The sequence below is a fragment of the Pleurodeles waltl genome, chromosome 1_1, assembly GCF_031143425.1.
Source record: "Pleurodeles waltl isolate 20211129_DDA chromosome 1_1, aPleWal1.hap1.20221129, whole genome shotgun sequence".
In the NCBI taxonomy this organism is placed as follows: Eukaryota; Metazoa; Chordata; class Amphibia; order Caudata; family Salamandridae; genus Pleurodeles; species Pleurodeles waltl.
This window is the reverse complement of record NC_090436.1, coordinates 1000747113-1000753538: the sequence shown is the minus strand read 5'-3', so window position 1 is coordinate 1000753538 and position 6426 is coordinate 1000747113.

Below are 6426 nucleotides of genomic sequence, written 5' to 3'. Positions count from 1 at the left end.
CAATTTAAAAATACATCTTTTAGTAAAGTTGATTTTAAGATTGTGCATTTGAAAATGTCACTTTTAGAAAGTGAGCATTTTCTTGCTTATACCATTTCTGTGACTCTGCCTGTTTGTGGATTCCCTGTCTGGGTCAGTTTGACAGTTGGGCCGGTTTCACCCCACAGTAGACAGTGACACAAAAGGAGCTGGGGTGTAGTCTGCATTTCCTGACGAGCCATCTGTGCTAGGAGGGAGGGGAGGAGTGGTCACTTACACCTGAAAGGGCTGTGCCTGTCCTCACACAATGCAGTCTCCGACCCCCTGGTGAGTGTCTGGGGCCTGGCCTGGGCAAGGCAGGATTTCACATTCAGAAGAGACTTTACTTTGAAGTAGGCCTACTTCAAAGGAGAAATTGGGTATAAGAAGGGCACCCAAAACCACAGAATTTAGAAGCACTTCTGGAACCAAGAGGAACCTCTGCCTGGAGAAGAGCTGAATAGCTGAGGAAGAAGTGCTGCCCTGCCTGTGACTGTGCTTTGTGGCGCTTTCCTGCAGTGCTGCTTCTGCCAGAGTAAGAGGGCAAAGACTGGACTTTGTGTGCCTTCCATCTTGTGAAGAAATCTCCAAGGGCTTGATTTAGAGCTTGCCTCCTGTTGTTTGAAGTCTCAGGGACAGCAAAGACTTCTCTCTGCCAGCACCTGGAGTCTCGCTAATGGGCCCTTGAAAGGAAAGCTGGTGGAAATCTAAGGAAATCGACTTCGGACGACTTCGGACCGACGTCCCTGCTGAATCCGGTGACACCGCCTGCACCCGACTCCGTGTCCTTCGCTGGAACGCGACGCTCTTCGCAGGCCCGACGCCGCTGCAGCCTCGCTGAAGTCCGCGACTCCGTGGAAGTCGCCGCACCACATCGTGACCGACGCCGTTCGAAGTGCACGGATTCAACGTTTTGCATGAGCGCCGCAATCCCTGACTTCGCGCATTGGCTTGTTTTCACTCTTCACCAAAGGTACTGTACTTGGGGGGCTACGCGACTCCGTGTCTGGCGCCGCTGGTGTCGGCTTGTTGGGAACGATGCCGTGTTAACACCTCATTGAAGCATTTTTGTTTCTAAGCGCTATTTTTGAGTTTAATCTTTAAAAATTCATAACTTGACTTGTGTATGTTGGATTTTTGTCGTTTTGGTCTTGTTTTGTTTAGATAAATATTTCCCTTTTTTTCTAAACTGGTGTTGTGTCATTTTATAGTGTTTTCATTAAGTTACTGTGTGTGTTGGTACAAATACTTTACACCTAGCACTCTGAAGTTAAGCCTACTGCTCTGCCAAGCTACCAAGGGGGTAAGCAGGGGTTAGCTGAGGGTGATTCCTCTTTTACCCTGACTAGAGTGAGGGTCCTTGCTTGAACAGGGGGTAACCTGACTGTCAACCAAAGACCCCATTTCTAACATTGGTGATAAGCAGTTGGGATTTGGACTTGTATTTGTACTTGACATACAGTGATGAAGTGTACACTATTATTTTGAGTGCAGACCACTACGTGACCACATACTGCTTGTCTTGAGATTTTTCCTTTTCTCTTTTTGTGGATTTTTCCCTACGTCCACTTTGTTTTTATTCGCTGATCTTTGATTGACTTTGAACTTCATTTGGGAACTTGTTTCTGCATTTGGAACTTTGCACTCTTTTAACCTTTCATCATGTCTCAACTTGGAGATGCATCAGTTGAAGCTGTTTTTGACCTGAAGCAATTGGATAGTTATAACAAGGCTCAGCTAAAGCAGTTTTGTAAAAATTTTGGTTGGCCCATTAAGAGCTCTTTCAAGAAGGATGAGCTGAAAAAGGCGCTGAGGGCCTGGGTGACAACCAGAAGCACTGGAGGGCACACTGAGGATGAGGAGGAGGATGAGGATGAGGAGGGAGGGCAATCAGTACATAATGGTATAGTGGGGGGACCTGTTATTCCCAGGGAAAGAGTCTCTAGGGCAGGTAGCAGTGTATCCTCCAAAGGTCTGACGCCTGAAGAATTGCAGGACAGACAGGCAGAGAGGGCATACCAATTGGAGCTGCAGAAGCTCAATCTGGAGAAAGAAAGAGATGAGAGAAGAGCAGTCCTTGTGGAAAGGAAGATGCAGCTGGCTCATGAGCTTAACTTAAAGGAGTTAGATCAGAGGAGCCAGTCCAGTAGGGATGGTGGCAGCAATCCTACAGTGCAGCCTGAGAGAAGGGTACACATCCCAAAAGACCTTATGAGGGATTATAAGAGGGAGGATGATATCTACTTGTGGTTCAAGGGTTATGAGTCAGCTCTCCACATGAACCTGGTCCCTGAAGCTCATTGGGGGGCAGCCCTGTGGAAGCATTTTGAGGCAGAGGGGAGGAAACACAGACAGCCTTAGGGGATGCTCAGAGTCTCACCTACCCTGTCATGAAGGAGGCCTTACTCACCAGGTATGGTCTCACCCCTGAGCAGTACAAGGAGAAGTTCAGATCCTACAAGAGAAATGAATCCCAAACATGGTTGGAATGTGTTGATTCTTTTTGCAGGTCACTGGATGGTTGGGTGAAGGGCAGTAAGGTAAACACGTATGAGGGGCTTTACAATTTAATTGCTTGGGAGCACTTGTACAGTTTATGTTTTCCAGAGCTGCGCCAGCACCTCATTGACAGCAAGCTGACTGACCCCAGGAAGCTTGCACAGGAAGTGGACCGCTGGGAGAGCACCAGGGTCCAAAAGAGGTACGGGGGAGACCACGCCAAGGGTAGGCAGGGTCCCTCTCAGAAGAAAGGGGGGGTAAGGGTAAACAGGGGGAGTTCTCTAAAGGGCCCCAAACTGATCCCTAGGGAAAGGATTCCCAACCTCCCAGTGAAAAGAAGCCGTGGTTCTCCAAAGGGAAGCCACCGGTAGGTGGTCCCCCACGTAAGGGCTATTCATGTGACCAGATTATGCATGTGAGGGGGGACCCCAAATGCCCCAACTAAACACCGGCACCCACTGGTGCACAATCCCAGGGTTTGGCCAGTGTAGCGCTTGGGGAGGAGTTGGTTCCAAGTGGGTGGGAGCCAGCAGAAATGACCCTTGTCTCACTAGGGGACAGTGAGATGGTCCAGAGAAACCTAGTGCCTGATAACACTAAGAAGTACAGGCAATGGGTGACCAACAATGGACAGAGGTTGGAGGCTCTGAGAGAAACAGGAGCCAGTGTGACTACAGTGAGGAGTCACCTGGTGTCTGAAGAGCAGATTGATCCCCGGATACTTCACCAGGTAGTTGCGGTAGACAACTCTGAGCGCCTCTGCAGAGTGGCGCAGGTTCCCTTTGAATGGGGGGGGGGTCTCAGGTTCCTGGAAAGTAGCTGTGAGTCCAACCATGCCTGTTGAATGTTTGCTAGGCAACGACCTGGAGGATTCCACTTGGAAGGAGGTGGAACACAGGTCTCACTTGGAGATGTTGGGTCTGCCTGGGTGGGTATGCATATCCACCCGGTCTATGGCAGCCAATCAGGGTAGTCAAGAGCCCCTGGAGCCTGAAACAGTGGCCCAGGGGACCGCAAAGATGAGGAAGGGCAGGGGGCTCAGGAAACCGTCCCCAGAGGTTCCCACAGTCCGGGAGGAGGCAGAGCCAGAGGGTGACGCCCTGGAACCTACAGGGGAGCAGGTGGCTGAACTGGGGGAGGTCCCTGAGCTGTCACAGTGGCAGCAGGAAGGGGGACCCACCAGGGAAGCATTCTGCACAGCGCAGCAGGAGTGCCCTACTCTTGAGAGGCTGCGGCAGCAGGCTGCAGCCCAGGCGGCTGGCGAGGCGCCAGGTACTCACCTGATATATTGGGAGGATGGCCTCCTGTATAGTGAGCCTAAGGTTCCTGAGCCTGGGTCAGCTCGTATGCTGGTGGTACCCCAGTGCTTCAGGGCCTTCCTACAGGGTTTGGCTCATGATGTGCCTTTGGCAGGACATCTAGGGCAGGACAAGACCTATAAGAGGCTTGTCTCCCACTTTTACTGGCCCTTGATGCACAAGCAGTCAGCTGCTTATTGTAGGTCTTGTCAGACTTGTCAGGCAAGTGGCAAGAGTGGGGGGAAATGCAAAGCTCCCCTCCAACCTTTACCTATAGTCAGTACCCCCTTTGAACGGGTAGGAATTGACATTGTGGGGCCTCTGGACCCCAAGACAGCCATGGGCAACAGGTTCATCCTGGTCTTGGTGGACCATGTCACACGGTACCCAGAAGCCATTCCTCTAAGGACGGTCACTGCCCCCATGGTGGGACGTGCCTTGATGGGAGTTTTTACCCGCATGGGGTTCCCCAAGGAAGTGGTAGCTGTTAGAGGTACAAACTTCATATCCACTTATATGAAGTCTCTGTGGAAGGTGTGTGGGGTAACCTACAAATTCACCACACCTTACCACCCCCAATGTAATGGTCTGGTTGAGAGATTCAACCGCACCTTGAAAGGCATGTTTCAGGGCCTGTCAGAGCCCTTGAGGCGTAAGTGGGACGTCCACTTGCCATGCCTTCTGTTCGCTTACAGGGAGGTGCCTCAAAAGGGTCTTGGCTTTAGCCCCTTTGAGCTCATCTATGGCCACCCTGTGAGGGGAACGCTCAGTCTGGTGAAGGAGGCTTTGGAGAAAGCTCCTAGTAAACCACCCCAGGATGTATTTAGCTACATGCTGGCAATAAGAAACCAGACTGCCTGCTTCAGGAGTCTCGCTCAGGAGAACCTGGAAGCAAGCCAGGAGGATATAAAATGGTGGTACGACCAGTATGCCACTCTGGTTGAGTTTCAGCCTGGACAAAAAGTGTGGGTCATGGCACTAGTGGAGCCTAGGGCTCTCCAAGATAAGTGGACTGGGCCTTTTGAGGCGGTGGAAAGAAAGAGCGAGGTCACCTATCTGGTAGACTTGCAATCCCCCAGGAACCCTTTGAGGGTCCTACATGACAACCGCCTCAAACCACACTTTGAGCGAACTGAGCTATCCATGCTCCGAGCGACAGATGACGGGGTGGAGGAAGAGAGTGAGCCTCTTCCTGACCTCCTGTCTGCAGGAGAGAAAGATGGGTCTGTAGAGGGAGTGATCCTCTCCCCCTCCCTGACTGAGGAACAGCAGAGGGACTGTCGCCACGTGTTGGGACAGTTCGCCTTGCTGTTTTCCCTGATCCCAGGAGTCACACACCTGTGCACACATGATGTGGACACTGGGGACAGCACACCTGTTAAACATAAGGTTTACAGGGTGACTGACAGGGTCAGGGCTTGCATTAAGGAGGACGTCTCCAAAATGTTAACCCTAGGGGTTATTGAGCACTCAAGCAGTCCTTGGGCCAGCCCAATGGTACTGGTCCCAAAGGCTGCTGCTCCTAGTGCCACTCCGGAACTTAGGTTCTGTGTGGACTACCGGGGTCTCAACGCGGTCAGCAAGACTGACGCACACCCCATCCCCCGAGCTGATGAGCTCCTTGATCGGTTAGGAGCTGCCAAGTACCTCAGTACGTTTGATTTAACATCTGGGTACTGGCAGATTGCCTTAACTGAGGGGGCAAAGGAGCGGTCAGCATTCTCTACCCCAGATGGGCACTTCCATTTCAATGTGATGGCCTTTGGGATGAAGAATGCCCCTGCCACCTTTCAGAGGTTGGTCAACCAGGTGTTGGCAGGACTGGATGAGTTCAGTGCCGCCTACCTGGATGACATTGCTGTGTTTAGTTCCACATGGGAGGCACACCTGCAACACCTCTGGAGAGTGTTAGAGGCCCTGCAGAAGGCAGGCCTCACTATTAAGGCGAGCAAGTGCCAAATAGGGCAGGGTTCTGTGGTGTACTTCGGACACCAGGTGGGGAGTGGCCAGGTGGCACCCCTACAGCCTAAGATTGACACAATTCTGGCTTGGGAGCCTCCCAAGCCCCAGACTGAAGTGAGAGCCTTTTTAGGTCTCACAGGATATTACAGGAGGTTTGTTAAGGTATATGGTACCATTGTTACCCCCTTAACTGAGTTTACTTCTAAGAAGCAACCCAAGAAAGTGATCTGGACAGAGGCTTGCCAGAACGCTTTTGATGCCCTGAAGGCTGCCATGTGCACAGCACCTGTGCTGAAGGCACCTGACTACTCCAAGGAGTTTGTTGTGCAAACAGACGCCTCAGAGCATGTTATTGGAGCAGTACTCTCACAGCTTAATGAAGAGGGCCTAGATCAACCTGTAGCCTTCATTAGCAGGAGGTTACTACCCATGGAACGTAGGTGGAGTGCCATAGAACGCGAAGCGTTTGCTGTGGTCTGGGCACTGAAGAAGCTAAGACCCTACTTGTTTGGGACTCACTTCCGAGTTCAGACCGACCACAGGCCCCTCAGATGGTTAATGCAGATGAGGGGTGAGAATCCAAAACTGTTGAGGTGGTCCATTTCCCTACAGGGGATGAACTTTACAGTGGAACATCGTCCTTGTACAG